The sequence below is a fragment of the Pristiophorus japonicus genome, assembly GCF_044704955.1.
Source record: "Pristiophorus japonicus isolate sPriJap1 chromosome 24 unlocalized genomic scaffold, sPriJap1.hap1 SUPER_24_unloc_1, whole genome shotgun sequence".
Classification (NCBI taxonomy): domain Eukaryota; kingdom Metazoa; phylum Chordata; class Chondrichthyes; family Pristiophoridae; genus Pristiophorus; species Pristiophorus japonicus.
In genome coordinates, this window is record NW_027250648.1 from 2,728,802 (window position 1) to 2,751,242 (window position 22,441).

The following is a 22,441-nucleotide window of genomic DNA, read 5'->3' on the forward strand; positions in this document are numbered from 1 at the left end:
AGAGGGTCCACCGGCAGGAACGTCCCGCCCACCGTGAGCCACTTTTCAAGGGCCAGGGACACCGCCCGCTCTGACCCCAGGAAGAATACAGCCTTCCCAGACATCTTGGAGGCTGCGACAATGGCCGAGGGGCCGACTACCCCAGCCATCGCCCGCATGCACTCCTCGATGCTCATAGTGGGGTGAGTGTAGCTCTTGACCCCGTGTTTTTTTGTTATAAGTCTGAACGGTGGCAGGGCAGCAGGAGGCGCAGGAGGCGCCGTGGATGCGGACGCCGCCTGCGCGTACGTCTTAGCTAGTCCTGCCACCGGCGTGGATGGGGTTGCCATCACGGGGTCCCTTTAAGGGCTACACCCACCCAAAAGTCACAGGCCTTAATGTTCTTAATTGGCCTCGTTTAAGTGTATGAGCAGAGGAGCTCTCAATGAGGCACACCTCTCCCCTGGTTGACAATTGGGGAGGGGCCTTGCTCCCTCTGCTCAGTTGTCTTAATTGTTTTTTTCAATTAGGAGGAAAGGGCTCTCAGAGAGAGAGGGGAGAGACAGAGAGAGTGACAGAGAAAGAGAGTGGGGGGGGTGGGAAAGAGGGAAGCTGTGAGGGCTGGTCTCCCCTCACAGCGATGGGTGGGTGTTTTCTGGGGTGCACGCCTCAGATGATGGAAAAAAACAGGACACAGTCTTATAGGATGGTCTTCGGGTGGGGGGAGAAGATGTCTTCACCTGGGGCAGCTGGAGCCACCCAGGCACTCACTCCCAACGATATTAACGGGGTTTAACGAGTCTTCAGCCAGGTAGCTCCAGCTATCCCAGGCTAGGTAATGGGGGTGTGTGGAGCCTAGTTATAAGCAAGACCCCCACACACTTCCACACATACACAACCTCCGCGATGTTCCGGCCCTCTAGTTATCTTCTTTCCTCCCCCCACCAATAAAACAAAGTCTTTTGGGGAATGCACCAGTACACCCACCTGTCGAAGGTTGTCGAAATGGCTCTCCCTCCTTCCACACTGGATGGTGTTTTCTCAGGTTGTTGTTCTTTTCCCCCTCTCTCCAACGCTCTGCAGCAGTATGAAAGGTTGTTGAATTTTCTGCTCTCCTCCTCTCCCTCTGGATGTTGAATTGTCGTAAGCCCCTTCCTCCTCTTCCTGGGCTGGTCTCAGGGCTCACAAAGGCCTTCCAAGCAGGAGCAACAGCAGGTAGCATCTCCTGGCACTCATGCATCCTCCACAGGTCAGCGGGATCCTCTACCGTGAGAAGCACGTCATCGGCGTAAGCCGAGAGGACGACCTCCACGCCCGGCCCTTGCAGAGTCAGTCCCATCAACCTCATCTGCAGGATGAGCAGGGAAGGCTCCATGCAGATGGCATATAACTGGCCAGACATGGGGCATCCCTGGCGCACCCCTCTCCCAAAGCGAAGGGGCGCCATCAAGGAACCATTAACCTTAATCAGACACTCCGCGGCGGTGTACAAAATTCGGATCCGGGCGATGAAATGCGTCACGAACCCGAAAGCGCGCAGAGTTCCGAACAGATAGTCGTGATCCACCCTGTCGAACGCCTTCTCTTGGTCGAGAGATAGGAAGGTGACCGACAGACCAGCCTCCTGGGAATGATGGATGAGGTCCCGGACCAGATGGATGTTATCATGGATTGTCCGGCCCGGGACCGTGTAGGATTGGTCGGGGTGGATCATGTGGTCCAGCACGGCGCCAAGGCGAGCAGACATCGCCCTGGCGAAGATTTTGTAGTCCGTGCTGAGGAGGGAGACCGGGCGCCAGTTCTTAAGGAGGCAGAGATCGCCCTTCTTCGGCAGCAGGACGATGACTGCCCTGCGCCAAGAGAGGGGCATCTCCCCGGTCGCCAGACTTTCCCCCAGGACCTGTGCGTAGTCACCCCCCAGGATGTCCCGGAATGCCCTGTGGAATTCCACGGCCAGCCCGTCCAGCCCCGGGGCTTTTCCCCTCGAGAGCCAGTCGAGGGCGCCGGTCAGCTCCGCCAGGCTTAGCGGAGCTTCCAGATTTTTGGCGCCCTCCGGGCTGACCTTTGGCAGGTCCTCCCACAAAACTCTGCGCGCTTCCTTGCTGGATGGCTCCGGAGAGAACAGAGCCCCGTAATATTCACGGGCCCTGTTGTTGATGCCCTCCGGATCTGAGACGAGAGAGCTGTCATCGGCCAGCAGCATCAAGAGCTGCTTACGGACACTCTGTCTTTTTTCCAGCGAGTAGAAGAAGGGGGAGCCGCGGTCCAGATCCCGCAGGAACCGGAACCGCGACCTCATGAACGTGCCTTGGGACCCGACGAGCTGCAGGTCCTTCAGCGTGGCCTTCTTCGCTTCGTACATCGTCCGCAGGGCCGGGTCCTCGACGACTTGACCGAGACGGGACTCCAGGTCGAGCACCTCTTTTTCTAGGTGCCCGACCCTGGCTGCCCGCCTCTTGGCCGACCCCCTCGCGTACTCTTGACAGAAGACGCGGACGTGAGCCTTGCCCATGTCCCAACATAGCCTCAAGGAGGGGAAGCCCCCCTGCTTCCTTCTCCAGTCGGCCCAGAAACGACGGAACGAGTCCTGGAGCCGCACGTCCTCCAGCAGCTGGTTGTTAAAATGCCAGTACGCGGACCCCATCCTCGCGCAGAGTGAAGCGAGCTCCACCCACACCGGGTGGTGGTCCGAACACAGCACCGGCCGCATGGAGGCTGCCGGGACACAGGAAACGTACGCCCGAGACATGTAAAGGCGGTCGATTCTGGACCATCCTACTCCAGGCCTCACCCAAGTAAAGGCGCTGAAGTCGAGGTGGAGATTTCGCCAGACGTCCACCAAGTCGAAGGACCCGACCAGGTCCCTCAACTTCTCGATCGCCGTCATGCTCTGCGGGGCACCGGAGTGGTCCCTCGCCTCGAGGGTGCCGTTAAAATCTCCCCCGAGGACAATTCAGTCGCCGACGTCGACGGAGCCAAGAAGAGCGGACACTTCTTCGAAGAAGCGCGCTTGCTGCGGGCCGGGCTGAGGGGGCATACACGTTCACGAGATGGAGCGGCACGTGCCCCAGGCGAACCGTGACGTGCACCCAAGATCTCCGGCTGAAAATGCGGGGCCAGCAAGATGGCCACCCCACAAGAAGTGGCAGTGAGGTGTCTCATGCGGACCTCTCCTTGCCATTCCAGGAGCCACGTGGCTTCGTCTCCCAGAACGGTGTGGATTTCTTGCAGGAGCGAAAATTTGTTAAATCTACGGCGTGCCTCTCTTGATGTTGAGGCTGGCTATGGTTATCTTCATGACAAAAGCATAGTGCAACCTTTACCTAACCTATTGTGGGGGGGGGAATGGAGTCGTTTTTTGACCTCCACTCCCTCAGCAGCCCAGCGAGGAAACTTTTGAGCTGGCGCAGCTCAAGGCTTTGCGCCTTTGGTAAGGGCCCGCCCGCGGCCATGGTTTTAGCGGCGGTGCGGACGGACGCGATGAGCAGCCCCGGCTCGGACCATTTTTCACGGGCCAGATGGGCTCGGTTGCGGCGACCCTGGACCAAAAAGTCCCGGAGTTTCTTTTCAGGAATGAGGGAGACTCAGCGGCGGGCACGAGGAGATCCACCGCCTCACTGGCGATGGACTCGAGATCTTCTCCCTCATCCCCCACCGATTCCCCGTCCCCCTCCGGGAGGTCGCCGCGAGCAGCCGGCCCGTCGACCGCACAAGGTACGGCAAATGGCCCGGCCGCTCCATCCGACCCTGGCTCTGCCCCGATCCCACCCACAGGATCGTCGGCAGAGGAGTCCCCACTGGGCTCTTTTAAAAGTGGTGCTGGGTCAGGAAGCGACAGCGGAAGGGGTTCCTCCTCCGCCACAGGAACCAGGGAACACGGAGAGACCTGGTTTAGTAAATTCTCCAGGTCTACCCAGTCCCCCAGCTCCAAAGTAGGGAGCGAGGGTTGGTGTTCTTCCCCCTCCCCGCCGCCACCCCACGGCCCAGCGTGTGGATATATATTAAAAAAATTTTCATTTTCATTTTCTGCTGAGTCAAGCAAGTCCCGGGGGAAGTTGGATAAAGGCGGGGCGGCTCAGGTTCGGCCTTTTCGGCCCCGCCCGCCTCAGTCCCCTGGACGCTCGACCCGGCGGCAACGCATTCCTCCGCTGGCCCCGCGCCCCCCACGACAGGCAGATCTTCCACGCCATCCCCGGGAGGCAGAGACTGGGCAGCCTCGACTGCCCCACCCTCCCCGGGGACAGATTCCTCTTGCCTACGGCGCAGTTTGGGGGCACTGGTGGGGGACGCGGGACACGCGGCGGGCACCGACTCCTCCGCGGAGGGATGTTGTTCCCCCTCCGCCTCATTGGAGCGGCGCCTCCTTTTGTTCCTGGGGGTGCGCGGAGGCAGGGAGACCTCCATGTCTGCCGAGGCCTCCCGCTCCACTCCCCCCTTTTTCTTTTCTTGCCCGTGCCCAAGCACCTCTGCGGTATTGGTCAAGGGCTCGGGCACGGGCTCAGGGCACCCCGCGCTCGCCGATGACTGGGTTGGGCTGAGCGCAGTGATCAGACTGTCTGGCGCACTGAGGGGACCCGCCTCGAGATGTTTCGCCTTCCTCCGCGCCTTCTTTCCTGGAGAAAGCTCTCCCTCCCCCCAGCCGGAGGCCGTGAAAACAAAGGCCTCTGATGATGCCCGCGCACCTACGGCTCCCGGCACACGGACGCAACTAGGGGGAGGGGTGGCGGCGGCGCTAGCCTTGGCCGCCCTCGGTGGTTTGGCGGCCTTGGAGGCGGGGCAGTTCTTACCAACATGCCCCACCTCCCTACAAGCATGGCACCGCACGCCGTCCGACGTCCAGAAGACACGGTAGGCAGTCCCCTCGTGCACATTAAAATTACCCTTTGTCGTCTCCTCCCGCACCAGCCGGACAAAGAGCTGACGGCGGAAGGAGAAGACGTGGCGCAGGCTGTTCTCCCTGAGGCCGAGCGGTATGGGGTTCATCCCTGACCTTATCTCTCCCAGTTGGTGTAGGTGAGGGAGGAGGAGCCCAGCGGGAACAAAGGGCGGGACATTAGAAAGGATGATCCTCTGCACGGTGGCCTCGAGAGGGTCCACCGGCAGGAACGTCCCGCCCACCGTAAGCTCCTTTTCAAGGGCCAGGGACACCGCCCGCTCTGACCCCAGGAAGAATACAGCCTTCCCAGACATCTTGGAGGCTGCGACAATGGCCGAGGGGCCGACTACCCCAGCCATCGCCCGCACGCACTCCTCGATGCTCATAGTGGGGTGAGTGTAGCTCTTGACCCCGTGTTTTTTTGTTATAAGTCTGAACGGTGGCAGGGCAGCAGGAGGCGCAGGAGGCGCCGTGGATGCGGACGCCGCCTGTGCGTACGTCTTAGCTAGTCCTGCCACCGGCGTGGATGGGGTTGCCATCACGGGGTCCCTTTAAGGGCTACACCCACCCAAAAGTCACAGGCCTTAATGTTCTTAATTGGCCTCGTTTAAGTGTATGAGCAGAGGAGCTCTCAATGAGGCACACCTCTCCCCTGGTTGACAATTGGGGAGGGGCCTTGCTCCCTCTGCTCAGTTGTCTTAATTGTTTTTTTCAATTAGGAGGAAAGGGCTCTCAGAGAGAGAGGGGAGAGACAGAGAGAGTGACAGAGAAAGAGAGTGGGGGGGGTGGGAAAGAGGGAAGCTGTGAGGGCTGGTCTCCCCTCACAGCGATGGGTGGGTGTTTTCTGGGGTGCACGCCTCAGATGATGGAAAAAAACAGGACACAGTCTTATAGGATGGTCTTCGGGTGGGGGGAGAAGATGTCTTCACCTGGGGCAGCTGGAGCCACCCAGGCACTCACTCCCAACGATATTAACGGGGTTTAACGAGTCTTCAGCCAGGTAGCTCCAGCTATCCCAGGCTAGGCAATGGGGGTGTGTGGGGCCTAGTTATAAGCAAGACCCCCACACACACTTCCACACATACACAACCTCCGCGATGTTCCGGCCCTCGAGTTATCTTCTTTCCTCCCCCCACCAATAAAACAAAGTCTTTTGGGGAATGCACCAGTACACCCACCTGTCGAAGGTTGTCGAAATGGCTCTCCCTCCTTCCACACTGGATGGTGTTTTCTCAGGTTGTTGTTCTTTTCCCCCTCTCTCCAACGCTCTGCAGCAGTATGAAAGGTTGTTGAATTTTCTGCTCTCCTCCTCTCCCTCTGGATGTTGAATTGTCGTAAGCCCCTTCCTCCTCTTCCTGGGCTGGTCTCAGGGCTCACAAAGGCCTTCCAAGCAGGAGCAACAGCAGGTAGCTCCTTCTCTCACTGCTCCAGGCTCCAACTGAATAGGCCACGCCTCCAAAGCTCCACCATTGGTCCACAGAACTCTTTTGGGAGGAAACTAAAACATTAAATCGTGTCCCCCCGATATGGGGGACACACCAAACATTTTCAAGGCCCTTTTTTTTGGTGTTTTTTTGGGGGGTTTTTTGTGTTTTTGTTTTTTTTTTTAGTTTTTCTTTGGGCACTAAATCATATATTTTTTTTCTCCAAGTACCCCCTACAAAAGGGGAGGGGGACATTAACAAAAACCACCGGCAATTAAAACAAATTAAACTTTAAAACATAAAATCAAATTAAAATTTGGTTGCCGGGCGTGATGATGCACTCCAGTCCCTCCGGTGCCCACCTCTCACGGAAGGCCGCGAGCGTACCAGTGGACACCGCGTGCTCCATCTCCAAGGACACCGTGGCGCAGATGTACGCGCGGAAGAGAGGCAGCCACAGCCCTCTCGTCCGATTGCCACATAAAACCTCGGTCGTGGAGATCTGGATTCCCGAGCAGCGGCTCCTGCAGGACGGCCGCCACTCCAGCCGGTGGAGAGCTGCGCTTGGTGGAGACTTTGTTCCAGACCCTGGTGAGTTCCTTGTAAAAGAGAGGCAGCTCCTGGAAGGCGGTCCTGACGCCCCCCCCAAGCTCACAAACAGGAGCTGCGTGTCGTAGTTGAGGCCATGCTGCTGGCGGAAGGAATACGTCGCCAGAGCACGCCACCTCGGAGGGGGCTCGACGTAAAGGTATCTCTGCAGGGTCTGAAGACGAAAAGTCGTGAGTTGGGTGCTGACGCACACCAACGACTGACCGCCCTCCCCAGGCGGGAGACTCAAGACCGCGGCAGAGACCCAGTGCTTCCTGTTGTTCCAGAAGAAGTCCACCAGCTTCTTCTGTATCTTTGTGACAAACGCAGTGGGAGGGGTCAAAGTGACCAGCTGGTACCACAGCATGGCGGCCACTAGCTGGTTTATGACTAGCGCTCGACCCCTGTAGGACAGCACTCAGAGCAGTCCTGTCCAGCGCCCTAGGTGAGCGGCGACCTTGGCCTCCAGCTCTTGCCAGTTCGCCGGCCAGGCTTCCTTGTCGGAGCTAAGGTAGACTCCCAGATAGAGGAGATGGGTCGTGCTCCAGGCAAAAGGCCTGAGCTCCTCCGGCAGGGAGTCCACCCACCACTGACCCACCAGGAGTCTGGAACATTTCTCCCAGTTGATCCTGGCGGAGGATGCTGCTGAGTAAATCTCCTGGCACTCACGCATCCTCCACAGGTCAGCGGGATCCTCTACCATGAGAAGCACGTCATCGGCGTAAGCCGAGAGGACGACCTCCACGCCCGGCCCTTGCAGAGCCAGTCCCATCAACCTCGTCTGCAGGATGCGCAGGGAAGGCTCCATGCAGATGGCATATAACTGGCCAGACATGGGGCATCCCTGGCGCACCCCTCTCCCAAAGCGAAGGGGCGCCATCAAGGAACCGTTAACCTTAATCAGACACTCCGCGGCCGTGTACAAAATTCGGATCCGGGCGATGAAATGCGTCACGAACCCGAAAGCGCGCAGAGTTCCGAACAGATAGTCGTGATCCACCCTGTCGAACGCCTTCTCTTGGTCGAGAGATAGGAAGGTGACCGACAGACCAGCCTCCTGGGAATGATGGATGAGGTCCCGGACCAGATGGATGTTATCATGGATTGTCCGGCCCGGGACCGTGTAGGATTTGTCGGGGTGGATCATGTGGTCCAGCACGGCGCCAAGGCGAGCAGACATCGCCCTGGCGAAGATTTTGTACTCCGTGCTGAGGAGGGAGACCGGGCGCCAGTTCTTAAGGAGGCAGAGATCGCCCTTCTTCGGCAGCAGGACGATGACTGCCCTGCGCCAAGAGAGGGGCATCTCCCCGGTCGCCAGACTTTCCCCCAGGACCCGTGCGTAGTCACCCCCCAGGATGTCCCGGAATGCCCTGTGGAATTCCACGGCCAGCCCGTCCAGCCCCGGGGCTTTTCCCCTCGAGAGCCGGTCGAGGGCACCGGTCAGCTCCGCCAGGCTTAGCGGAGCTTCCAGATTTTTGGCGCCCTCCGGGCTGACCTTTGGCAGGTCCTCCCACAAAACTCTGCACACTTCCTCGCTGGATGGCTCCGGAGAGAACAGAGCCCTGTAATATCCACGGGCCCTGTTGTTGATGCTCTCCGGATCTGAGACGAGAGAGCTGTCATCGGCCAGCAGCATCAAGAGCTGCTTACGGACACTCTGTCTTTTTTCCAGCGAGTAGAAGAAGGGGGAGCCGCGGTCCAGATCCCGCAGGAACCGGAGCCGCGACCTCATGAACGCGCCTTGGGACCCGACGAGCTGCAGGTCCTTCAGCGCGGCCTTCTTCGCTTCGTACATCGTCCGCAGGGCCGGGTCCTCGACGACTTGACCGAGACGGGACTCCAGGTCGAGCACCTCTTTTTCTAGGCGCCCGACCCTGGCTGCCCGCCTCTTGGCCGACCCCCTCGCGTACTCTTGACAGAAGACGCGGATGTGATCCTTGCCCATGTCCCAACATAGCCTCAAGGAGGGGAAGCCCCCCTGCTTCCTTCTCCAGTCGGCCCAGAAACGATGGAACGAGTCCTGGAGCCGCACGTCCTCCAGCAGCTAGTTGTTAAAATGCCAGTACGCGGACCCCATCCTCGCGCAGAGTGAAGCGAGCTCCGCCCACACCAGGTGGTGGTCCGAACACAGCACCGGCCGCATGGAGGCTGCCGGGACACAGGAAACGTACGCCCGAGACATGTAAAGGCGGTCGATTCTGGACCATCCTACTCCAGGCCTCACCCAAGTAAAGGCGCTGAAGTCGAGGTGGAGATTTCGCCAGACGTCCACCAAGTCGAAGGACCCGACCAGGTCCCTCAACTTCTCGATCACCGTCATGCTCTGCGGGGCACTGGAGTGGTCCCTCGCCTCGAGGGTGCCGTTAAAATCTCCCCCGAGGACAATTCAGTCGCCGACGTCGACGGAGCCAAGAAGAGCGGACACTTCTTCGAAGAAGCGCGCTTGCTGCGGGCCGGGCTGAGGGGGCATACACGTTCACGAGATGGAGCGGCACGTGCCCCAGGCGAACCGTGACGTGCACCCAAGATCTCCGGCTGAAAATGCGGGGCCAGCAAGATGGCCACCCCACAAGAAGTGGCGGTGAGGTGTCTCATGCGGACCTCTCCTTGCCATTCCAGGAGCCACGTGGCTTCGTCTCCCAGAACGGTGTGGATTTCTTGCAGGAGCGAAAATTTGTTAAATCTACAGCGTGCCTCTCTTGATGTTGAGGCTGGCTATGGTTATCTTCATGACAAAAGCATAGTGCAACCTTTACCTAACCTATTGTGGGGGGGGGAATGGAGTCGTTTTTTGACCTCCACTCCCTCAGCAGCCCAGCGAGGAAACTTTTGAGCTGGCGCAGCTCAAGGCCTTGCGCCTTTGGTAAGGGCCCGCCCGCGGCCATGGTTTTAGCGGCGGTGCGGACGGACGCGATGAGCAGCCCCGGCTCGGACCATTTTTCACGGGCCAGATGGGCTCGGTTGCGGCGACCCTGGACCAAAAAGTCCCGGAGTTTCTTTTCAGGAATGAGGGAGACTCAGCGGCGGGCACGAGGAGATCCACCGCCTCACTGGCGATGGACTCGAGATCTTCTCCCTCATCCCCCACCGATTCCCCGTCCCCCTCCGGGAGGTCGCCGCGAGCAGCCGGCCCGTCGACCGCACAAGGTACGGCAAATGGCCCGGCCGCTCCATCCGACCCTGGCTCTGCCCCGATCCCACCCACAGGATCGTCGGCAGAGGAGTCCCCACTGGGCTCTTTTAAAAGTGGTGCTGGGTCAGGAAGCGACAGCGGAAGGGGTTCCTCCTCCGCCACAGGAACCAGGGAACACGGAGAGACCTGGTTTAGTAAATTCTCCAGGTCTACCCAGTCCCCCAGCTCCAAAGTAGGGGGCGAGGGTTGGTGTTCTTCCCCCTCCCCGCCGCCACCCCACGGCCCAGCGTGTGGATATATATTAAAAAAATTTTCATTTTCATTTTCTGCCGAGTCAAGCAAGTCCCGGGGGAAGTTGGATAAAGGCGGGGGGGCTCAGGTTCGGCCTTTTCGGCCCCGCCCGCCTCAGTCCCCTGGACGCTCGACCCGGCGGCAACGCATTCCTCCGCTGGCCCCGCGCCCCCCACGACAGGCAGATCTTCCACGCCATCCCCGGGAGGCAGAGACTGGGCAGCCTCGACTGCCCCACCCTCCCCGGGGACAGATTCCTCTTGCCTACGGCGCAGTTTGGGGGCACTGGTGGGGGACGCGGGACACGCGGCGGGCACCGACTCCTCCGCGGAGGGATGTTGTTCCCCCTCCGCCTCATTGGAGCGGCGCCTCCTTTTGTTCCTGGGGGTGCGCGGAGGCAGGGAGACCTCCATGTCTGCCGAGGCCTCCCGCTCCACTCCCCCCTTTTTCTTTTCTTGCCAGTGCCCAAGCACCTCTGCGGTATTGGTCAAGGGCTCGGGCACGGGCTCAGGGCACCCCGCGCTCGCCGATGACTGGGTTGGGCTGAGCGCAGTGATCAGACTGTCTGGCGCACTGAGGGGACCCGCCTCGAGATGTTTCGCCTTCCTCCGCGCCTTCTTTCCTGGAGAAAGCTCTCCCTCCCCCCAGCCGGAGGCCGTGAAAACAAAGGCCTCTGATGATGCCCGCGCACCTACGGCTCCCGGCACACGGACGCAACTAGGGGGAGGGGTGGCGGCGGCGCTAGCCTTGGCCGCCCTCGGTGGTTTGGCGGCCTTGGAGGCGGGGCAGTTCTTACCAACATGCCCCACCTCCCTACAAGCATGGCACCGCACGCCGTCCGACGTCCAGAAGACACGGTAGGCAGTCCCCTCGTGCACATTAAAATTACCCTTTGTCGTCTCCTCCCGCACCAGCCGGACAAAGAGCTGACAGCGGAAGGAGAAGACGTGGCGCAGGCTGTTCTCCCTGAGGCCGAGCGGTATGGTGTTCATCCCTGACCTTACCTCCCCCAGTTGGTGTAGGTGAGGGAGGAGGAGCCCAGCGGGAACAAAGGGCGGGACATTAGAAAGGATGATCCTCTGCGCAGTGGCCTCGAGAGGGTCCACCGGCAGGAACGTCCCGCCCACCGTAAGCCCCTTTTCAAGGGCCAGGGACACCGCCCGCTCTGACCCCAGGAAGAATACAGCCTTCCCAGACATCTTGGAGGCTGCGACAATGGCCGAGGGGCCGACTACCCCAGCCATCGCCCGCACGCACTCCTCGATGCTCATAGTGGGGTGAGTGTAGCTCTTGACCCCGTGTTTTTTTGTTATAAGTCTGAACGGTGGCAGGGCAGCAGGAGGCGCAGGAGGCGCCGTGGATGCGGACGCCGCCTGCGCGTACGTCTTAGCTAGTCCTGCCACCGGCGTGGATGGGGTCGCCATCACGGGGTCCCTTTAAGGGCTACACCCACCCAAAAGTCACAGGCCTTAATGTTCTTAATTGGCCTCGTTTAAGTGTATGAGCAGAGGAGCTCTCAATAAGGCACACCTCTCCCCTGGTTGACAATTGGGGAGGGGCCTTGCTCCCTCTGCTCAGTTGTCTTAATTGTTTTTTTCAATTAGGAGGAAAGGGCTCTCAGAGAGAGAGGGGAGAGACAGAGAGAGTGACAGAGAAAGAGAGTGGGGGGGGTGGGAAAGAGGGAAGCTGTGAGGGCTGGTCTCCCCTCACAGCGATGGGTGGGTGTTTTCTGGGGTGCACGCCTCAGATGATGGAAAAAAACAGGACACAGTCTTATAGGATGGTCTTCGGGTGGGGGGAGAAGATGTCTTCACCTGGGACAGCTGGAGCCACCCAGGCACTCACTCCCAACGATATTAACGGGGTTTAACGAGTCTTCAGCCAGGTAGCTCCAGCTATCCCAGGCTAGGCAATGGGGGTGTGTGGGGCCTAGTTATAAGCAAGACCCCCACACACACTTCCACACATACACAACCTCCGCGATGTTCCGGCCCTCGAGTTATCTTCTTTCCTCCCCCCACCAATAAAACAAAGTCTTTTGGGGAATGCACCAGTACACCCACCTGTCGAAGGTTGTCGAAATGGCTCTCCCTCCTTCCACACTGGATGGTGTTTTCTCAGGTTGTTGTTCTTTTCCCCCTCTCTCCAACGCTCTGCAGCAGTATGAAAGGTTGTTGAATTTTCTGCTCTCCTCCTCTCCCTCTGGATGTTGAATTGTCGTAACATAGAAACATAGAAAATAGGTGCAGGAGTAGGCCATTCGGCCCTTCTAGCCTGCACCGCCATTCAATGAGTTCATGGCTGAACATTCAACTTCAGTACCCCATTCCTGCTTTCTCGCCATACCCCTTGATCCCCCTAGCAGTAAGGACCTCATCTAACTCCTTTTTGAATATATTTAGTGAATTGGCCTCAACAACTTTCTGTGGTAGAGAATTCCACAGGTTCACCACTCTCTGGGTGAAGAAGTTCCTCCGCATCTCGGTCCTAAATGGCTTACCCCTTATCCTTAGACTGTGACCCCTGGTTCTGGACTTCCCCAACATTGGGAACATTCTTCCTGCATCTAACCTGTCTAACCCCGTCAGAATTTTATATGTTTCCATGAGGTCCCCTCTCATTCTTCTGAACTCCAGTGAATACAAGCCCAGTTGATCCAGTCTTTCTTGATAGGTCAGAGCACGCCACCTAGGAGGGGGCTCGACGTAAAGGAATCTCTGCAGGGTCTGGAGATGGAAAGTCGAGAGCTGGGTGCTGACGCACACCAACGACTGACCGCCCTCCCCAAGCGGGAGACTCAAGAACGCGGCAGAGACCCAGTGCTTCCTGTTGTTCCAGAAGAAGTCTACCAGCTTCTTCTGTATCTTTGTGACAAATGCAGGGGAAGGGGTCAAAGTGACCAGCCGGTACCACAGCATGGCGGCCATCAGCTGGTTTATGACTAGCGCTCGACACCTGTAGGACAGCACTCAGAGCAGTCCTGTCCAGCTCCTTAGGCGAGCGCCGACCTTGGCCTCCGGCTCTTGCCAGTTCGCCGGCCAGGCTTCCTCGTCGGGGCTAAGGTAGACTCCCAGATAGAGGAGATGGGTCGTACTCCAGGCAAAAGGCCTGAGCTCCTCCGGCAGGGAGTCCACCTGCCACTGACCCACCAGGAGTCCGAAACATTTCTCCCAGTTGATCCTAGCGGAGGATGCGGCCGAGTAAATCTCCTGGCACTCACGCATCCTCCGCAGGTCAGCGAGATCCTCTACCGCTAGGAGCACGTCATCGGTGTAAGCCGAGAGGACGACCACCACGCCCGGCCCTTGCAGAGCCAGTCCCGTCAACCTCGTCCGCAGGAGGCGCAGGAAAGGCTCCACGCAGATGGCATATAACTGGCCGGATATGGGAGATTCCTGGTGCACCCCTCTCCCAAAGCGAAGAGGCGCCGTCAAGGACCCGTTAACCTTAATCAGACACTCCGCGGCAGCGAACAAAGGTCGGATCCGGGCGACAAAATGCATCCTGAACCCGAAAGCGCGCAGAGTCCTGAACAGATAGTCATGATCCACCCTGTCGAACGCCTTCTCTTGGTCGAGAGATAGGAAAGCGACCGACAGACCAGCCTCCTGGGAATGATGGATGAGGTCCCGGACCAGATGGATGTTATCGTGGATTGTCCGGCCCGGGATCGTGTAGGACTGGTCGGGATGGATCATGTGGTCCAGCATGGCGCCAAGGCGAGCAGACATCGCCCTGGCGAAGAGTCCGTGCTGAGGAGGGAGACCAGGCGCCAGTTCTTAAGGAGGCGGAGATCACCCTTCTTAGGCAGCAGGATGATGACTGCCCTGCACCAAGAGAGGAGCATCTCCCCGGTCGCCAGACTTTCCCCCAGGACCCGCGCGTAGTCGCCCCCCAGGACGTCCCAGAACACCCTGTGGAACTCCACGGTCAGCCCGTCCAGCCCCGGGGCTTTTCCCCTCGAGAGCCAGTCGAGGGCGCCGGTCAGCTCCACAAGGCTTAGCGGAGCTTCCAAATTTTGGCGCCCTCCGGGCTGACCTTCAGCAGGTCCTCCCACAAAACTCTACGCGCTTCCTCGCTGCACGGCTCCTGAGAGAACAGAGCCCCGTAATATTCACGGGCCCTGTTGTTGACGCCCTCCGGATCCGAGACGAGAGAGCCGTCGTCGGCCAGCAGTGTCAGGAGCTGCTTACGGACACTCTGTCTTTTTTCCAGCGAGTAGAAGAAGGGGGAGCCACGGTCCAGATCCCACAGGAACCGGATCCGCGACCTCACGAACGCGCCTCGGGACCCGACGAGCTGCAGGTCCTTCAGCACGGCCTTCTTCGCTTCGTACACCGTCCGCAGGGCCGAGTCCTCGACGACTTTACCGAGACGGGACTCCAGGTCGAGCACCTCTTTTTCTAGGCGCCCGACCCTGGCCGCCCGCCTCTTGGTCGACCCCCTCGCGTACTCTTGACAGAAGACGCGGACGTGAGCCTTGCCCACGTCCCACCATAGCCTCAGAAACGACGGAACGAGTCCTGGAACCGCACGTCCTCCAACAGTTAGTTGTTAAAATGCCAGTATGCAGACCCCATTCTCCCGCGGAGCGAAGCGAGCTCCGCCCACACCAGGTGGTGGTCCGAACACGGCACCAGCCGCATGGAGGCTGCCGGGATGCAGGAAACGTATGCCCGAGACACGTAAAGGCGGTCGACTCTGCACCATCCTACTCCAGGCCTCACCCAAGTAAAGGCGCTGGAGTCGGGATGGAGATTTCGCCAGACGTCCACCAAGTCGAAGGACCCGACCAGGTCCCTCAACTTCTCCATCGCTGTCATGCTCTGCGGGGCACCAGAGCGGTCCCTCGCCTCGAGGGTGCAGTTAAAATCCCCCCTGAGGACAATGCAGTCGCCGACATCGACGGAGCCAAGAAGAACGGACACTTCTTCGAAGAAGCGCATTTGCTGCGGGCCGGGCTGAGTGGCATACACGTTCACGAGATGGAGCGGCACGTCCCCCAGGTGAACTGTGATGTGCAGCAAGCAGCCTGGCATGGGCTCCTCGACCTCCAAGATCTCCGGCTGAAAATGCGGGGCCAACAAGATGGCCACCCCACAAGAAGTGGTAGTGAGGTGGCTCATGCGGACCTCTCCTTGCCATTCCAGGAGCCACGTGGCTTCGTCTCCCGGAACGGTGTGGGTTTCTTGCAGGAAGTACACCGCATATTTCCCCTCCCGCAGGAGCGAAAATTTGTTAAATCTACGGCGTGCCTCTCTGCCGCCATTGATGTTGAGGCTGGCTATGGTTATCTTCATGACAAAAGCATAGTGCAACCTCTACCTAACCTATTGTCGGGGGGGAGTGGAGTCGTTTGTTGACCTCCACTCCTTCAGCAGCCCAGCGAGGAACCTTTTCAGCCGGCGCAGCTCAAGGCCTTGTGCCTTTGATAAGGGCCCACCCGCGGCCATTGTTTTAGCAGCGACGCGGACGGACGCGACGAGCAGCCCCGACTCGGACCATCTTTCCAGGGCCAGATGGGCACGGTTGCTGCGACCCTGGCTCTGGGCCAAAAAGTCCCGCAGTTCCTTTGCAGGAATGAGGGGGGACTCAGTGGCGGGCACGAGGAGATCCACCGCCTCACTGGGGATGGACTCGAGATCTTCTCCCTCGTCCCCCACCGAGTCCCCGTCCCCCTCCGGGAGGTCGCCGCCAGAAGCTGGCCTGTCGACCGCATGAGGTATGGCAAACAGCCTGGCCACTCCATCCGGCCCTGGCTCTGCCCCGATCCCACCCCCAGGATCGGTCGGCAGAGGAGTCCCCACTGGGCTCTTTTAAAAGCGCTGCTGGGTCAGGAAGCGACATCGGAAGGGGTTCCTCCTCCGCCCCAGGAGCCGGGGAACATGGAGAGACCCGGCCAAAGAAATTCTCCAGGTCCTCCAAGTACCCCAGCTCCAAAGTAGGGGGCGAGGGTTGTTGTTCTTCCCCCTCCCCGCCGCCACCCCCTGGCCCAACGTGTACAGAATCAATAAAACTGTTAACATATTTTATTTCTTCCGGGCCGAGCGACTCCCGGGGGAAGTTGGTCAATAGCTGGCCGGGCTCAGGTTCGGCCTTTTCGGCCCCGCCCGCCTCAGTTTCTGGGACGTTCGACCCGGTGGCTACGCATTCCTCTGCTGGCCCCACACCCCCCACGACAGGCAGATCTTCCACGCCATCCCCGGGAGGCAGAGGCTGGGCAGCCTCGACTGTCTCACCCTCCCCGGGGACAGACTCCTCTCGCCTATGGCGCAGTTTGGGGGCGCTGGCGGGGGATGCGGGACACGCGGCGGGCACCGACTCCTCCGCGGAGGGATGTTGTTCCCCTTCCGCCTCATTTGAGCGGCGCCTCCTTTTGTTCCTGGGGGTGCGCGGAAGCAGGGAGACCTCCATGTCTGCCGAGGCCTCCCGCTCCACCCCCCCTTTTTCTTATCTTGCCCACGCCCAAGCCCCTCTGCGGTAATGGTCAAGGGCTCGGGCACGGGCTCAGGGCACCCCGCGCTCGCCGATGACTGGATTGGGCCTGGGTTGATCAAACTGTCTGGTGCACTGAGGGGACCCGCCTCGAGATGTTTCGCCTTCCTCCGCGCCTTCTTTCCGATCGGACGCTCTCCCTCCCCCCCACCGGAGGCCGTGAAAACAAAGGCCCCCGACGATGCCCGCGCACCTACAGCTCCCGGCACGCGGACGCAACTAGGGGGAGGGGTGGCGGCGGCGCCAGCCTTGGCTGCCTTCAGTGGTTTGGCGGCCTTGGAGGCGGGGCAGTTCTTGCAAACGTGCCCCACCTCCCTACAGGCATGGCACCGCACGCCGTCCGACGTCCAGAAGACGCGGTAGCCAGTCCCCTCCTGCACCACATTAAAATTACCCTCTGTCATCTCCTCCCGCGCCAGCCGGACAAAAAGCTGGCGACGGAAGGAGAACACATGGCGCAGGCTGTTCTCCCTGAGGCCGAGCAGTACGGGGTTTATCCCTGACCATACCTCCCCCAGTTGGTGTAGGTGAGGGAAGAGGAGCTCAGCGGGAACAAAGGGCGAGATGTTTGAAAGAATGACCCTCTGCGCGGTGGCCTCGAGAGGGTCCACCGGCAGGAACGTCCCGCCTACCGTGAGCCCCTTTTCAAGGGCCAGGGACACCGCCCGCTCAGACCCCAGAAAGAACACCGCCTTCCCAGACATCTTGGAGGCTGCGACAATGGCCGAGGGGCCGACTACCCCAGCCATCGCCCGCACACACTCCTCAATGCTCACTGTGGGGTGAGTGTAGCTCTTGACCCCGTGTTTCTTTGTTATTAGTCTGAAAGGTGGCAGGGCAGCAAGAGGCGCCGTGGATGTTGACGCCGCCTGCGCATATGTCTTTGCTGGTCCTGTCACTGGCGTGGATGGAGTCACCATCACGGGGTCCCTTTAAGGGCCGCACCCACCACAAAGTCACAGGCCTTAATGGTCTTAATTGGCCTCGTTTAAGTGTGTGAGCAGAGGAGCTCTCAATGAGGCACACCTCTCCCCGGTTGACAATTGGGGAGGGGCCTTGCTCCCTCTGCTCAGTTGTCTTAATTGTTTTTTCAATTAGGCGAAAGGGGCTCTCAGAGAGAGAGGGGAGAGACAGAGAGTGACAGAGAAAGAGAGAGTGGGGTGGGAAAGAGGGAAGCTGCGAGGGCAGGTCTCCCCTCACAGCGATGGGTGGGTGTTTTTTTGGGGTGCACTCCCCAGATGATGGAAAAACAAACACAGTCTTTGTCGATGGTCTTCGGGTGGGGGGAGAAGATGTCTTCACCTGGGACAGCTGGAGCCACCCAGGCACACACTCCCAACGTTGTTAAATAGGTGATTAATAGTTCTTCAGCCAGGTAGCTCCAGCTATCCCAGGCTAGGCAATGGAGGAGGGGTGCTTCAGTGGTGTGTGGGGCCTAGCTGTAAGCAAGACCGCCACACACACTTCCACACACACACACCCCCCGTGATGTTCCGGCCCTCGAGCAAGTCTTCTTTCCTCCCCCCACCGATATAACAAAGTCTTTAGGGGAATGCACCAAAACACACCCACCTTTGGTTGATAAAGTTTCTCCCTCCTTCCACACTGAATAGTTGTTGTTCTTTTTCCCCCTCTCTCCAACTCTCTGCAGCAGTATTAAAGGTTGTTGAATTTTCTGCTCTCCTCCTCTCCCTCTGGATGTTGAATTGTAGAAAGCCCCTTCCTCCTCTTCCTGGGCTATTTCACAGGGTTCACTCAAAGCTTTCCAGGCAGGAGCAACAGCAGGTAGCTCCTTCTCTCACAGCAGCACTGCTCCAAGTGAATAGGCCACGCCTCCAAAGCTCCACCATTGGTCCACAGATTCCCTGAAAGTAGCAGGCCAGGTGGATAAGGTGGTTAAGAAGGCATACGGAATGCTTGCCTTTATTGGCCAAGGCATAGAATGTAGGAGCAGGGAGGTTATGCTTAAATTGTATAATACTTTGGTTAGGCCACAGCTGGAGTACTGCGTGCAGTCCTGGTCGTTGTATTATAGGAAGGACATGATTGCATTAGAGAGGGTGCAGAGGAGATTTACTAGGATGCTGCCTCGAATGGAGAATCTTAGTTATGAGGACAGATTGGATAGGCTGGGTTTGTTCTCATTGGAACAGAGGAGGTTAAGAGGAGACCTCATCGAGGTGTACAAAATATTGAGGGGCCTGGACATAATGGATAGTAAGGGTCTATTTCCATTGGTGGAGGGGGCTATTACGAGGGGGCATGGTTTTAAGGTGGTTGGTGGAAGGTCTAGAGGGGATTTGAGGGGGGGGGCTGCTTTACGCAGAGGGTTGTGGGGATCTGGAACTCACTGCCTGGAAGAATGGTGGATGCAGAAACCCTCACCACTTTTAAGAGATGGCTGGATTGGCACTTAAAGTGCCATAACCTGCAGGGTTACGGACCTAGAGCTGGTAATTGCGATTAGACTAGGTGACCTTTTGTTGTTCGGCACAGATATAATGGTAAGTACTGCAGGGAATAGAATACAGCCAGGGTGATCTCCTGCACGGGTCGGAGAGGAATTTTCCCAGATATTTTCTCCCTAAATTGGCCTGGGCTTTTATCTGGTTTTTGCCTCTCCCAGGATCACATGGCTCTAGTTGGGGTGGAGTATAGATGTTTTTAGTATAAGCAATGGTGGGGCAGACTGGTTGAGCTGGGTGCTCTTTGCCTTTCTGTTATTGTTCATGGATTTATATGTAACCTTTGGGGCTGCTGACGAAGGGCCATGCAGCTCTTTGTCGGCCGGCGCGGACACAATGGGCCGAAATGGCCTCCTCCTGCACTGTAAATTTCTGTGCTTCTATCCACATTGGACCTAAAAAGGATATAACATAGTACTTTCTAAATGGTGAAAAGTTAGAAACATTGGAGGTCCAAAGAGACTGGGGGATCCAGGAACATCGATCATTAAAATACCAGAAACAGGTGCAGAAAATAATTAAACGAACTAATGGAATGTTGGCCTTTATATCTGGAAAACTAGACCACAAGGGGGTAGAAGTTATGCTGCAGCCAAACAGAACCCTAATTGAACCCTGGAGTACTGCGAGCAGTTCTGGGCACCACACCTTGGAAGGAGTGCTAGAATGATTCCCCGGACTTCAAGGATTAGGTTATGAGGAAAGACTACACACATTAGGGTTGTATTCCCCAGAATTCAGAAGGTTAAGGGGTGATCTAATTGAAGTTTTCAGGATATTACGGGAAACAGAGAGGGTAGATAGAGAGAACCTATTTCTGCTGGTTGGCAATTCTAGGACTAGGGGCCATTGTCTAAAAATTAGAGCCCGACGTTTCCAGAGTGAACTTAGGAAACACTTCTACACACAAGGTGGAAGATGTTTAGAAATCTCTTCTGCAAACGGCAATTGAGGCTCGATGAATTGTTAATTTTGAATCCAAGATTGATAGCTTTCTGTTAACCCATATTAAGGGATATAGGCCAAAGGTATTAAGGGATGTGGAATTAGGTCGTAGATCAGCCACAATCTCATTGAATAGTGGAACAGGCTCCAGGGGCTCAATGGCCTACTACTGTTCCTATGTAACACACAGAAATGATGGCGGCCATGGAAACCACCTGAGATTATCCCAAGAAAGGTACAGCACGGGCCAGCAGTGAGGTCGGGACCCAGGAAAGGTACAGCACGGACCAGCAGGGAGGTTGGGACTCAGGAAAGGTACAGCACAGGCCAGCAGCGAGGTCTGGACCCAGAAAAGGTACAGCACGGACCAGCAGGGAGGTCGGGACTCAGGAAAGGTACAGCACGGACCAGCAGGGAGGTCGGGACTCAGGGAAGGTACAGCACGGACCAGCAGCAAGGTCGGGACCCAGGAAAGGTACAGCACAGGCCAGCAGCGAGGTCGGGGCCAGCAGCGAGGTTGGGACACGAGGCCAGAATGTGCATAGTCACTAGTAAAGAACCAACGACCAAAGCGTGAGCGGCTGGAGAGAGCGGAAAAAGTGCAGCAGAGCCTGCACATGGAGAGCAGTGAGCTGGAGCCGGGGGCCCGAGGCACAGGGCCAGTATTCTGTGAACAAATTGCAAGCTGTTCAAAGATTAATGCGCTCACCTACACTGCGATCTCTGAAAACCAGGGAGAGAGGACCTGAGGGAGGGGGTCAGTAAGAATATGTGTTTGTGTGTGTACTGGGTCCATGCAGCACAGCCTGGTCTCCAATTGTCTTGTATCCTCTCGCTATTGGACCAAGACCTTGTTCTGTCAAGTCCGTTTGGTAGCTGGTGTGCAGCAGTCACCCCACATTAAAATAACTCACGTACACGCATCTTCCACCTTCTAGGATGAAGTTCGGGACCTGGAACATTAGGACCCTCATGGCCTACCTGTGACAGAGTCTGTAGATCCCGCATTAGTCTCATCAGTCATCTTAGAACTCATGTTCGTGTGGAAGCAAGTCATCCTCAACTCCGAGGGACTGTCTAAGAAGAAGAGATGTAACATGCCCGGGATCACTAAACACAAAATCCAGACTGTTAATCACCTTCTGCTACTGAACTTGACGTGTTCACCACAGGATCTTTCCCACCTTCGAAGTGTGAATAGAGCATCTCGCCTGCAAACCTGGTTTTAATTTAACAGGAGCCTGCTGAGACACGGTTAAGGTGCCAGTGTGCTGCTGCACTGCTCTGCATTCTGCCTGAATGGGAAATGACTGATTATTTATTCCAGTGTAACCTTTGCTGTTATGAAATGTTGGAGTCTTTTAATCTCCGGTCCTTTCTCATGTCTGCTGCAACTGTGTAGAAAGGGGATGTGTAAAGAGATGGTCTTTGTATGGAAAAGTAAAACAACAAAACATCTCCATTTCACCAAATGGGTTGTTTAATGGCGGATTCGTTACCCAGAATTCCCGCGCGGCAGAAAGTGCTCTATCAATGACTACAGGCGCGGAACCGGCCTGTGCTGTGAGCATGAGCATGCGCAGTGCCAGTGGTGGAGATGTTCTGAGGCAGATGGGACGGTTCCGGGAGGTGGTTGGAGCTTGTGGGCATAGCGGAGGAATTGGACCCCTTGGTAGGCTGGGCAGCTTCATAAACACCTGCTGAAGGCCTCAGGCCCTGAATAAAAGCCCATAGGCCTCCTATAAGAGCCTGCTGCTCCCGCGTTTGCACCGCCCGGGGTAACTGGTCATCATCTTGGACAGGGAAGCTTTAGAGCACCTAGGTGGCCATCTTGGTACAGGAGAAGAGAGTGGACGGGGCTTCACGGCCCCAATGACCAGGTGAGGAAATCATTGCCTCATTGATTTTATTCCCACTGTGCACAGCGGGTGAAGAACTGAACCCAACGAGAGTCGAGGGAGGGAGAAAACGGGATGGAGGAAAGAAATAATGGAGTGTTGCGATGGGTTTGGATTTCAGCACAGGGAGGGGGGAGAGTGTGTGGGACAGGGATTTACAGCTTTGGGGGAACGAGAGGAAAGAATGTTCCTTAGAAACTAGAATTGTCGGTTCACAATTTCTATCCTGCACTTCCAGTGCTAACTTTTGTAAACTCCTTTTACAGGATATTAGATGAGGAGGATTCGCAGATGGAAAACTCGAACCAATCATATCATCAAGATCTGAGTCATTCAATTTATCTAAA

At 57.5% G+C, this 22,441-nt stretch overlaps 1 pseudogene; it reads right to left on the minus strand.

The window, feature by feature from the left end:
• Positions 1–22,441, minus strand: part of LOC139241180 (zinc finger protein 850-like) — a 269,295-nt pseudogene that overhangs the window by 93,830 nt on the left and 153,024 nt on the right.